Source organism: Ictalurus punctatus, unplaced genomic scaffold (genome assembly GCF_001660625.3).
Source record: "Ictalurus punctatus breed USDA103 unplaced genomic scaffold, Coco_2.0 Super-Scaffold_100056, whole genome shotgun sequence".
Lineage (NCBI taxonomy): Eukaryota > Metazoa > Chordata > Actinopteri > Siluriformes > Ictaluridae > Ictalurus > Ictalurus punctatus.
Window position 1 is genome coordinate 1,087,513 of NW_026521088.1, and position 13,974 is coordinate 1,101,486.

At 37.5% G+C, this 13,974-nt stretch overlaps 2 long non-coding RNA genes across 2 annotated transcripts; both read right to left on the bottom strand.

The window, feature by feature from the left end:
• Positions 1 to 538: 538 nt before the first annotated feature.
• LOC128630449 (uncharacterized) lies at positions 539 to 5,031 on the bottom strand. Its single transcript, XR_008394777.1, has 3 exons — positions 3,942 to 5,031; positions 3,453 to 3,479; positions 539 to 1,588 (listed from the first exon to the last, which is right to left on the bottom strand). It is a non-coding gene; the product is annotated as an uncharacterized LOC128630449 (long non-coding RNA).
• Positions 5,032 to 9,711: 4,680 nt separating this feature from the next.
• LOC108261745 (uncharacterized) lies at positions 9,712 to 12,736 on the bottom strand. The gene is made up of 4 exons (XR_008394755.1): positions 12,214 to 12,736; positions 11,953 to 12,017; positions 10,940 to 11,086; positions 9,712 to 10,816 (listed from the first exon to the last, which is right to left on the bottom strand). It is a non-coding gene; the product is annotated as an uncharacterized LOC108261745 (long non-coding RNA).
• Positions 12,737 to 13,974: the final 1,238 nt, after the last annotated feature.

Here is a 13,974-nt window from a genome sequence, read left to right on the forward strand (position 1 = left end):
TAAAGAATGTACAGTGAAAATGTTTTATAGCCTTTTTAGAGTTAAAAAAAACAAAAACAACTATTGTTAATGAGTACTAGCAACAGAAATTCAATGACCTTAAAGAAGAAAGTATATGGAACAATATGAAAGGGATGATCATAGAAACAAAATTAGAGAACCTAAATTAGAGTATTTTATCAGACAAAGTGATATTTACAGATGTCCTACTGAACAAAATAGGAATGGAGCAAAGTGCAACATGTAAAGTATGTAATGAAGTGTTTTTACATTGCAAAGAATTGAAAGATTTTAATGCAAAGTTTAAGAGAATAATTGAACATCTGAGAGGGGAACAACATGAGAAAGACATAGAATGGAATAAGGTGATGTTAGGGTAGGATAAAAAGTTTAAAAACAAAAAAAAAAAACAGGATTTATTGTTTAAAAAAATATAAGTATATACTGATGTATTTTAATGTGAAAAATATTTATGTTGTAATGTTTTTAATGGAATTTTTGAATACTTTTAATAATAATTAAAAAAAAAAAAAAAAAAAAAACCCAACCCTCTCATCTGACCTCGAAAGCAAAGTTGGGCCTGGTTAGAACTTGGTTGGGAGACTGAATGGGAATACTAGGTGCTGTAAGCTTTTCATTTGGGAAAGTACTCCCTCATTCTTTATGCAACGTACTGGTGCTTAGACTTCACACGAACGTGTTTTGCGTAAAGTGATTCTCTGTATTTGCAAATCAAAGAATCACTCCTGACGTGAAAGGACACATCATCTTGTCTCATGTTGATGATGCTCTGACGTCCGTCTGAGGAAGCTGCTATAGGAAGCAGGCATGCAGCACAACTTTGTACTCTCCCTCATCTAGTTTTTATTTTTTCATCAGTCACACATGACTTCTTAGTTTTGCACGAGGACTGATGTCTCCACAGGTCATTTTTCCTGAACATTCTAAAACAATATGGGCAAGGCAAATAGTCCTTAAGAGAAGCTTTATCAGACGGCTGCTTCCAGGTCACCATGTCCTCTACTTTTTTTCCAGAACTTTGGAATTGTGTTTAAAGTCTCCTTTATTGCGTAGCAGTTCCAGAAGAACCTTTCTTTCTTTTGATCTTAATGGAAAGCTGAAGGCATATGCCACATCTTTGACCTCGATATGCTTTCTCCCCAAATGCCTCGAGATCTTTAACTGCGATTTGCCACAGTAGAGGCAATAAAGTCTTTTGTCCAGTGCTCATTTATGGTCTTCCCTTTTTGTACAAATTTTTAGGGTCACAGTTGATTTGCCTTTATTTGTTTTGTTTATCTCGAGTTGTTTGTGCCTTTTCAGATAAGTTCTAAGTTGTTTTTTTTTTTTAATAAATGGTGCACTTCCCTCTTTACTGATCATCATTACTCAAATTTGTGTCTGGACCTTCAAGATATTCTTTACTGGACTGTTTCTTAAGCGATGAACCTTTGTTTGGGCTCAAATCTTCCACATCACTGGATGATGACGTTCTGTGTTCCGGATTGTAATCTGGGTCTAGTACTGCGCAGCTGGATACTTCAGATTCCAAGGAATCACTCTCTGGTTCCTCATGAATATCATCCAGCTGCAAGTTCAATCATCATGAGTTAAAGTCTATTTAAAGTTAGACACTTCACCACCATTATTTTGACGATGGACTATCTGACTTACTGATACTAACCAAAGTCAATTGTAAATGTATATTATAACAGTACATTACAAAATTAACACAACAGTTACCGGGCTTAGCTGACCACTTTTATTAAGTGAAAGGACATGACATTTTAATTTCCTGTGCAGAAATATTTCAGTTGCTTAAGCAGCTTCAAACTTGTTAAATTGTAAAGTCTAAAACTACAATTATGAGATTAAAATGCATGTTTTGTTCTTCAGGCTCTGAGTTCCAGCACGAAAAAATAAAGGTCAACGTTAAAAGAGTTTAAAGCTTCTATTTCTAACGTTCAGAAAACCCTTGTTTCTCTGTGTGTAGCTATTAGCCAAGCGAACTGCACATATACAGTATCTCACAAAAGTGAGTACACCCCTCACATTTTTGTAAATATTTGATTATATCTTTTCATGTCACAACACTGAAGAAATGACACTTTGCTACAATGTAGTGAGTGTACAGCTTGTGTAACAGTGTAAATTTGCTGTCCCCTAAAAATAACTCACACAGCCATTAATGTCTAAACCGCTGGCAACAAAAGTGAGTACACCACTAAGTGTAAATGTCCAAATTGGGCCCAAAGTGTTAATATTTTGTGTTACACAAGCTGTACACTCACTACTTTACATTGTAGCAAAGTGTCATTTCTTCAGTGTTGTCACACGAAAAGATATAATCAAATATTTACAAAGATGTGAGGGGTGTACTCACTTTTGTGAGATACTGTAAGTATAATATAATGTTTTCTCTCTCTCATACACATTAAAAAAAAAAAAAAAAAAATCACTCCTCATCAGGTTCATTTTTGATACTCAGTATGGTTCTTTTCATCACTAAAATGTTTTTATTCTTATTTTTAAAAACAGACTCAGAATATGATTAGCATAAAATAAAACTAATAAGCAAAGTAACTATATAAACTCAATAACTCACAGGAAATCAATGTAAAATCTCAATAAAATAAACTGAGATGAATAAAGAATACAAACAGAACCCTGGTGACATCTTTCAAAAGTATTTAATACATTTAAATTGCTTCACATTCTTACATATAGAACCTTTAATATAATCTCCATTATTTAATGTCAAATTTAATGTGCTAAAGCACAGACCCTATAGAATGGCCCAGATACCTGAGGTCTTATGTTTGGACTGTGCCCAAAATACAATTAGTCTTCTATTTGGAGTATTAAGTATTAATTCATCATGGAGACTGAACCTAATCTACAACTCTATTAATGTGCAGGGACGCCATGAAACTGTACAGTTGCAACCATCTACCATGCTGATAACTTTTATCTCCACCACTTGATATATCTTGCATATATTGTATATCTTGTTTATTTATTTTGTTTATTTATCTTATTTATTTATCTGTGTATTATCTGTTTATTCTTCTTGTGTATTGAATGTATATGTTTGCACGGAACAAAAAGGAGTGGCTCTTAATTTCATTGTACATATGTATAGTGACAATAAAAGGCATTCATTCATTCATTCATTGTAAAATAGAACTTCTCCACTGTAGCCTACATACATGTAGCTGTCCTAACAGACATGAGGATCTAATCTAGCAGCATTACATCAGTTTAAGTACTTCCTACAAACAATCACACTGGATCTTACAATCAGTTATTATCTTATCCTTAACTTATAATGATTCCAGATCTGGGATTAATTTCTATCACCACATTATGTTGTTTCATTTGCAAAATTCCACCTTAAAATTTTATTACAGTTACTAACAACTGCTCAAAAGATTTTTTGTAAAGGCACATACCTCTGTTGAACTTTCTTCCATCGTTTCCTGGACACCAAAGAGAAGATTGAAAAAATTACTACATCATTATATCAGTTTAAACAAAATAATTCCAATCACAGGCAACAATAAGGCAATACAGTAATGTTTTAGTACCTCATTCATCTTTTTACATGACAATTAAGACCTTAAATATAAAGATATACCACAGATTGTGATTTATACAGAATATGTATGGATATAATTTATATAATTTGGTCACTTGTTCATTTTTTCAGAGAAGCCGCTGTAAAGAAACAAATCCGTCCACTGACTTGTCTTGATTATACTCGGTCAATTTGTTCTTAAACTTTACTCTAGTTCATCTCGAAAGTTCCATGAGTCTCCGACATACCGATAGCTTCTGTCCATATGCATACCACGATCACTAAAACAACCCCCACCCTGAAAAAATAAAAAGCTACATGTTTACCATAAAAATACCTGCAAGTGAGGATCATAAAATCTTACCTGCACTGTAAAGGTTTTTGAAAATCAGCTTTCGCATCGATTATGATGAAATCTCAACCACTCCGGGCTTCTCCTGAACATCTCCAGGCCACTGCTCAAGTCATCCATTTTAGGTCAAGATGCACGTGCAGCGCAGTTGCAGGTGTAGGGGAGGGGGAGGGCGTGGCTACCAATTAAGGCCTCACTGAAGGCAGCTAAATGTGCATCACAATATTCTCCAATTCTCAACTCTGACTCACAGGCTTAGAGTGTTTGAAATAAAGGAAGGTTGACGTTTATTAATGCAGTTAACTTAAAACCTAAGTAAAACCTAAATTCGATTGTATGTATATCAGTAGTGCAAAAAGTAGTCTGATATTTTAACTACAAGAGTACAACATTGAATTAATACTGTTACAAGTCATGCATTTAAATTTGAACTTAAGTAAAAATAAAAAAGTATAAGCAACAAAACATGCTTAGTACCAAAAGTATAAATATGCGTTATGCACAATTCAGTAATTAAATTACTGAATTTTAATTGTGGATGTATTCATTTTAAAAAATCCTTTTAAAATTGCAGATTGTAAAGGTGGAGCTAATTTTCAGATGTTATACTGTCTGAAATGTTCTTGGAATGGAAATACTCTAAACTAGTAGTCCTACCTCAAAGAAGTACCTCGATACTGTACTTAATTACATGACCTATACAAATATATTTACAGCACCCTCCACTAATATTGGCACCCTTGGTAAATATTAGCAAAGAAGGCTGTGAAAAAAGAAGGTATTGTCGTGAATAAAATCAACCTTTTAGCCTAGGTCAAAAACTTTGTAGACAGAGAGTTTAGTAGATGTCAAAAAGTAAATAAACTTTATTGAAAATCAATAAAGTGTGACAGTCTGCAGAGTGTCCGAATTATGCATACACAAACATGTCTTTATATACCTATCTCCACAGCATAGTCTCTGTAGGTGGGGTCTTGCCTGTCCTCATTGAAATAGACCAGTCTTCTTTTGCCACAATTAAATATTCATGTCTGTGTTATCTTAAATTTGTGGAGCATGCGCAGTTAGTTGTTTTTCTTGAAAAGGTTTCATGAGGACAAGGTTTCTTTTACAAAAAAAGGTTTCACACAGGCTTGTGTGTCTTGACCTTGGCTCCCTTATTAGGCCTTTTTTTTACGATTGTAATAGATTTTTGATTACTCAAATTGATCTTACCACAACATAAAAACCTTTTTGCTTAAAGAGTTAAACGAAACACTGCTATTGTAGCTCTGGATATTTGAATCTGTTTGACTTGTTCTGTTTACATTTGTAAATTTATAAGTGAAACAATTGATCAAGTCTTTCATATGGAAAAATGGGTTGTTATTTATTTGGTTGAACTTGCTAATGTAAGTTAGGAAAATAAGCCACATTAAGTTAAATGAACTTGAATTTTAGTACAGATAGCTTGAAAAAGTTAAGTTCACCCTACTTTTATAACAGTATTTCAACTGTACTCAGGAAGTCTGCATTACTTGAAACAAGAAGTTGAGTCAATTATTTATGTCAACAAAACTTTAAGTTGAAATTACTTATTTTACATAAATACAACTTAAAGTCAAAGCAAAAAGACAACTCAATAAGTTAAGTTGCGTGAACAAATATTTTTTTTTACAGTGTATGCAATGGGGCCTTCACTACACCAAGTTCAATACCTTGAACTAGAACATCTACACCACAGCTAGAGTGCTCAGACAAAGGAAGGACACCTTCCACCATAAAGGACTGAGCGGCTCCAGGGTCTCTCAGAATACACAGTGGTTTACGGTCAGAGAGCAAAACTACGCCATCCAGAATAAAAGGTTCAAATGCTGTGTCAACTAAGGAAAGTGAGTGCAAACTGTCAGTGTTGTCATTGTACCTGCACTAAAACCACACTCTTAGGACTGTTTTGTGATTTCCGTCGATTTTTGCATATTAAAACGGGACCAGCAGCAATGAGGTGACCAGATTCGCGACAGTAAAAACATTCACAGGACTCACTAGCACTTTTAGATGCGCTCACAGGAGCGTTGGAGCTGTAGCTGCGATCAGAAAGATCACGACGACGCGGAGCGGAAAATACAGTTTTGTGCATGAGCACAAACTCATCAGCCAAAACGGCAGCATCAGCGAGTGGAGAGAGTTTTTGCTCATTCAAATAAACCACAAGTTTGTCAGAAATACAGGTCTTAAATTCTTCCAGCAGGATCAATTCTTTTAACTGATCTAAAGTAACGACCTTATCTGCGGCGCACCGCTTATCAAATAACGCAGACTTTTCACGCGCGAACTCAACATATGTTTGGCTGGCGGTTTTGGCATGCTTTCGAAATTTCTGCTGGTAAGCTTCAGGGACAAGTTCATATGCCCGTAACACATCTGATTTAACTGTGTCATACTCCAAGCTTTGTTCCAACGTTAGAGCAGAACATACTTCTTGAGCTTTTCCCACAAACTTGCACTGTAGCAATAAAGACCAAATATTTCTAGGCTCAAACACAGGGAAATAGGTGTCCACCTCACTTTCCCTAAACATAGGAACTAAAGCAATGTGTTTACTAACATCAAAACCAGCAGGACTCACAGACGAGGTGCCACGAAGCGCAAGCTCTAGCACAGGCGATGACTGATGAACAGGTAGAGGAAGCGCAGGTGCAGGAGACGCAGGTGAACCGGGAGCTGGCCTATTTCGCAGCGCCAACTCTAACTCCAGCGCCTTCAGCTTTACCTCCTTCTTGGTTTCCAGCTCCAGTGTGTGGAACTGTAGCTGAGCTTGATACTGCAGACGACAAGGTCAAGTTTCTTTAGTTGCAGTGCGAGCATGGGTTCCTCTAATACCGCGGGATCTATGCGCGTCGGTTCCTCGAGCTTGGCCCCAGCCAAATCCTCGGAACCACTGACCGGTGATGCAACACCCGCCTCGGTAGGCTCAAGCATGACTCGCTGTTTTACAAGCTCCTCATACAGCAGCTTTTTGATGTCTCGTTTGGTGGCACTCCGTGCAACCGATACGCTGTAAAAGTCCGCAAGGAGCAACAGATCATCCTTACAGCATCGCTCAAACTGCTCTAACGTGGACAAAAGGTAAACTGATCCAGGTTAAATTTTGTAGCCATATCTTATAACCTGTATGTATACACACACACACACACACACACACACACACACACACACACACACACACACACACACACACACAACCACAAAGACAAAGCCGCCAGACAAACGCGCCGAAAGGAGGGAAAGCACAGGATGAGCACCCACTTGTTATGGTCTAGGTCAGGCCGCAACATACAATAATAATAAAAAAAGAAAAGGGTTGGCGAGACCAAGATTGTGTTTGCTTTGTTTTATTCACCTTTTATATATCTATAGTGGTTATCACTTCAGAAGCCGACCAGGCCAAAATAATAAACAAAAATACCCTCTAAACTGTGCAGAAAGAAAACTAACTGAACAAGAAAAAGAAACTTACAAGAAACTGAAAACTTCACAATGTACATCTCCTCCATTTGAATTTTTGTTGTTGTTATAATGGTCATTGACTTTTTACTTACAAGAAAAGAAAAGAAAACAAAATAAAATACACCGTCTTCCCTCACTCCCCAGCTAACCCAAAACCAGGAGAAAAGGAGAATCAACATAAATGGCGGTGACTTCCTACTAACTACTCTTAACCATGCACTATTTACACAGGTGACTATTAGTGTGTTAATTAACAAAATAATATGTACATATATACACAAGAGTATCACTCGAATCGTAACGGGGCAGAGCAAAAACAAAGTCAAATCAGGCATAAGGTCATACACGAAAAACACTTCTCACTATACACAAAGCAATGGGAATGATCTGTCCTGGGTTGGAGACTGACGAGGCTTAAGTACACTTCCGGAAACGTGCAGCCAACCAATCCTAGCGCACAAGGCCGGAGAAGGCATGGACAAGATGTGATCATCCACTAGCAAGCCGGAACGTAACGCATGCATGTGGCGGGGCCTACAGAAGGGGGAGGAGACAAAAGAAACCCATCCCACTACTGTCATAGACACACAAATGGCACATAGAGCAAATAGAAATACACTGGAGAACGTAACACCTATATAAATGTTAGTTTTCAAGCTAGGATTAAGTGTTGTGTGTGCTGTTATTTAACCTGGTGATGTACTAATGAAATGCTTTATTTTTCACTGACTTGATAAACATTCTCAAGACTTAGGAAGTTACTATTTTGAATGCTTAGTTAGATGTAGGCTTTGATTAAAGATAGATATGAGTTATAAACTGTATTAAAACTTGTTACGCTCTTACTTTTTCACGAAGTAGAACTGAAAATTTAGCAATGTACATCTCCATTTGACTTTTTGTTGTTGTAGTTGTTGTTATAAAGGTAATTGACTTTTTCTTTCTTTTTCTTTTTTTAACCAACAAATAAAGAAATAAATGAAAACATCTGGTAGAGAAAGGAGATGGGCTGAAGCCACCATTCCCTGAGTGTCACTTTGCGGCGAACTCGCGACTACAGTTCCCAGAGTGCAGCGCGAACTACAAACATGGCCGACGAGGACTACACTTCCCAGACACCCACACGCTCACATTTTCCGGAATTCTGATTGCGGACACCTGCACTCACTCACAAACACAGCATTTAAGAGGAAGTTCGTGCAGTACTAGCTCGTGAAGTAAACGCTCAGAATTCTCATCTCTGATGCTCACCAAGCCTTTGTACTCGTTTCTCGACCACGATTACCTGCCTTGCCCATTGTTGACTGTTTGCCCGAACACCTGACATTCTTCTGTCTTCCGTATTTGCCTTCAGCCTGACCCTCGCCTTCCTGTTTCAGCACCACCCGTGCTTGCTTCCTAACAAGGTACCGTAACGTAACACTGAGCCAGATTACTACTATAGTTTCACTTCTAGATGTAGACAAATTTTCCACCATTCACTCAATATGGAAGCTGTCTTGGAATTGTCTCTAGGGCTGGGCTTGCATCATTGAGGGGGGGTTGTATAATAAATAAAAAAATTAAAAAGTAGTTATACTATTTATGGTACAGATTATGGAAACACTTTTCAAATCAAACTCTTCTGAACAGTTGTACAGGCAAAAGACCTGTAATGAATATATAATCATTTACTGCAATAACTAATTAGAAATGATGTTGTTTTTAATGTTTTCGTTTTGTTTGCCCCGGTGCATTATGGGAGTTCCATTGCACCAGTCTGTTATAAATCCGTGTATCATTAGTTCTTCATGATTTCTTAATATTTGCATTATGGATACTGCATCCTATTCTTTCACCTTACTTAAAGCCATCAATGATACATTTATAAAGGGAAGCACAACACAACTACAGGACAATTAGGACAAGGAAAGTGAGAGAAATAGAATGATCATTTATTTATTATTTTAAAAAATACAACTGTGTTCAAGATTACAGCAAAAAGACAGTAGAGGAAACATAAAGAAACAAAAATATTTCACATTTCCTGTTTAAATTCAACAGTAAAATCACATGAACTGAAGACATCGTGACTTTTTGAAACCGGTCGTTATGTTTTTGAATCAAACGGAGCAGGTAGTGATGAAGAAGCTGCCTCAAAAGATCATTTCTGTTCCTCGAAGAGTTAAAAAAAAAAAAAAACCCAAAACATAAAATCCTAAATGCATGAAAAATAAACATTATGCATATTTTATGTCTAATTACAGTGAACTGACGGAGAGTGAAGCTTACAGAGGCGAGGTGTTCACGCTACAGCAAATTTCACTGTTTGACGCTAAACTCGCTCACTTAGGAGGTGCGTTTCTCTGTCCTGGGATATTCCTAGCACTGTGTGTGAAAGCTCCTGAGATGTCCAGCATGGAGACGTGTGTGTATGTTGATGTGTACACAGTACCAATGGTCAAGATGTACTCTTGTGTCAGAGTTTCTCGTTCTCCTGAAAAACACACGTGCGTGCACACACACAGTGGAATTGTAAAGCAAAACATTGGAATATATATCTTAATCACATCTCATAGTCCTTTTATCAAGTCTGAATCAGTTTGACTGATTCATTTCGAGTTGATTCAGAGTCGAATCACTTTCTAGTGACAATCAAATACTCATCTCAGTCTAGTTCGTTTGGAAGTGTGCGACTCTCACTAGAAAATTATTTGACTCCGAATCGTCTCGAAACGAATCAAACAATCAAACAGATTCAGACTGGACAAATGGACTAATAGAAGAGAAAGAGCAACAGGAAAGAGGACAGCCTTCCTGCTGAAAGCAAACCGGATCAGAACCTTACATTAGATTGTTTTCTATATTTTTATTTTAAATCAATTCTGTTGTTTCTCTTCCTTCTGCACTGGATTGAGGAAACAGCAATAATAAATAAATGTATCTGTCCAACTTCCTCCTCTTCATCCCCCAGAATGACGTGTGGGTGACGGATTTAAATAAAAGATGTCTGGGCAAACTGTGACCTCCTCAAGTTAAAAGTGAGCATCCAAGGAAATTTACTGTGTTAACTGCACTACATTCTGCAGTCACACAGCACCAGAAAAAATATGTCTTACTGTACAAAGCACCTGCAAATAATAAAGCAAGTAATTAAAAGTTCATCCATCATTTCACTTCCACTAATCAGTCTTTTGACCAGTCTAAAAATAAAAAGACTAAAAAGAAACTGAGACTTAGCAAGAAGAACTAAAGATATGTGGATTATGAAGTCTCAGTTCCACCGCAGCTTCAACAGCCCTGGATCTTCTCCTTTAAAGCTTGGAGAAAGGCACGTCTTTCGGACTCTTCTTTTCCAGGGCTGTTTGCGCTGACTTCATAAGATCCTGTGTCTGCAACATGTTCATGTTCCAAGTAGCCTGGAGACACGGAGGAGAAATCTCAGATTTCGACTGCTCTACTTTGTGTTTGCGGCCATACTGTGTGTGCATGGGTCTACCTTGAGGCTAAAAATGCTATTCATGTCTTAGGCAGATTCTTACCATGTAGTCTAGGCTCTCAGTTACACTGTGGTCTCAGGAGTAGAGGAGGTTGATTTTAATTCCCTGGACAGCGACGGGACTCCGGCCTGCAATCTCACCTGCTATTTCCAGAGCTCCGGCAATCACTGACTATCAGGGAACACACGACTGCAGAGATGAAGAACAGAACACACACTTGCCTTCATTTATACTAAATAATTAAGCTACATGAAAAAAATACACGGTACAACCCAAAGTCACATTCTTCTGTTATCATTCCATATCTTCCATGTGTCAGTCCAGAATTTCACCATTTTGTGATCACAGAAATTAACGCAAAATCAAGAAACTCCACAATATTCAGAGGAGCTTCCACTTTTTCAAAGTTACTGCAGAACAGATTTGGGCCAAAACGTGTCAAAACACGTCATCACCACAACAGGCCTTCAGCACAGGTTACTTTACTTCCTGAACAAGTGCGGACCTCATTCATGGGACAATTCACATTCACAGTTCCAGTGTAACCGAACTCGGACCACCTTCTACAGGTAGTCTCGGGTTCGGTACCGCAGTGCACTTCCCAGTCCACATTACGACTGTCACATTATCAACTTTTCATGCAAACTGCTCTGTTTTGGACTAAACTTCCAGTGTGAAAGCCCACTAGAACAGCCACACTGCAGAATTTTTCTGTCTACAAATGAATAAATTTCAGGTTTTGTAGCTCTTCTTTGATAAATGACAAGATGGTAATATCATAAAATAGTCCACTTTGTATTAAAACCAGACATCTGATGCTCACTGTGGTTTATTTAATCTTCAACAAACTGCAAATGTAAATAATTGTTCAGAGTGTGCCCCCTTGTGGTCAACTCTTTCATAGAGGCTTGTACGAGTCAGAACAATCAGCCCATTCATATCTTCTCATCACTTACTGTCTCTATATATGATCATATGGACAAAAATAACTTGTTTACAGATCTTGGTGTAAACATGTAAGCAAGCAATGTATGGCAAGTTAATGTTCCTCATACCTTCACCTGAAAAAAGGCATCCTGTGTGCATAGACGAATATCACAGGCTGTGATTAGATCCACTCCTGCGAAAGAAGAAGAAATCAGATCCACAAAAAAAAACTGTTAGTACTTCAGTCTCCTGCAGCTAAAAGCCCCAGTAAAAGATAACTCTCTGATGGTTAAAGCTTTGCAGGAAAAGTGACACCACAACTCTGGAAAGTTCCATCCATATTGTTTGCTGAGTGTATGAGATGATGATACTTAACACTCCCAACAGACCTGCTCCCACACACACGCCATGCACTGCCACCACCACGGGCTTTGGACACTGCAGACACATCAAACACAAAATTCAGTTTATATACCACAATGTATTACTCTAATAGGTTATTAATTGTGCAAATACTACATGCATGTAGAACCCCTACATGCTTTATGTTTAATTTATGTAAGGAATAAACATGCGGTTATAGGAAAGTAGTCAACGATCCAATGAAGTGGAGTGACCGTTACCACCCTAAGGTAGAACTGCACATTCTGAAGTGTTTTATTCCCCTTATACCACAGCAAGTTGTCAACAAGTGCATTTCTTTATTAATTAAAGAAGAACATGTCATACACATTAATCTATTTTAAAGGCTGACCGATAGTGGATCTTACAGATGTCAATAACCAAGTCGGGTAGCACCTACTAATAACCACTGAATACTACTGAATGAAAATATAACACTTATAAAAATTAAGTTCACTTTATTACAAAAATAAACAGTACTGACCGTACCATGAAAATGTACTGCACTAATATATATATATATATATATATATATATATATATATATATATATATATATATATATATATATATATATATATATATATATACACACACACACACACACACACACACACACACACACACACACACACACTATGAATAAATATTAAAGTAAATAAAAAGATAAAAGATGTACAGTATTTCACAAAAAGTGAGTACATCCCTCACATTTCTGTAAATATTTGATGATATCTTTTCATGTGACAACACTGAAGAAATGACACTTTGCTGCAATGTAAAGTAGTGAGTGTACAGCTTGTGTAACAGTGTAAATTTGCTGTCCCCTCAAAATAACTCAACACACAGCCATTAATGTCTAAACCACTGGCAACAAAAGTGAGTACACCCCTAAGTGAAAATGTCCAAATTGGGCCCAATTAGCCATTTTCCCTCCCCGGTGTCATGTGACTTGTTAGTGTTACAAGGTCTCAGGTGTGAATGGGGAGCAGGTGTGTTAAATTTGGTGTCATCGCCCTCACCTCCCTCATACTGGTCACTGGAAGTTCAACATGGCACCTCATGGCAAAGAACTCTCAGAGGATCTGAAAAAAAGAATTGTTGCTCTACATAAAGATGGCCTAGGCTATAAGCAGATTGCCAAGACCCTGACACTGAGCTGCAGCACGGTGGCCAAGACCATACAGCAGTTTAACAGGACAGGCTCCACTCAGGACAGGTTCCACTCAGAACAGTCCTCGCCATGATCGACCAAAGAAGTTGAGTGTACGCGCTCAGCGTCATATCCAGAGGCTGTCTTTGGGAAATAGTGCTGCCAGCATTGCTGCAAAGGTTGAAGGGGTGGGGGGTCAGCCTGGGCTTTGGAAACTGCAGACACAAACACAAAATTCAGTTTGTTAAAATGTATTACTCGAATAGGTTATTGATTGTGCAAATACTATATGCATGTAGAACCCCTACATGCTTTGCGTTTAATTTATGTAAGGAATAAACATGCGGTTAAACGAGCTTCATTTTGGTAAAATGTTAATATAATGATGTGTTTGACCTTATATACAGCCACAATACCAACTGCAACAGTGTTGACTTCACAAAATACAGGTTTTTATTTCCTGAAAAGTAACAGTGTGTCATATGAGGTTTCCACTTGAGAGTGACATGTACAGTGTCCTCCACTAATATTGGCACCCTTGGTAAATATGAGCAAAGAAGAAAACCTTTTGTTCAAAAAAATATTCACAAAAATA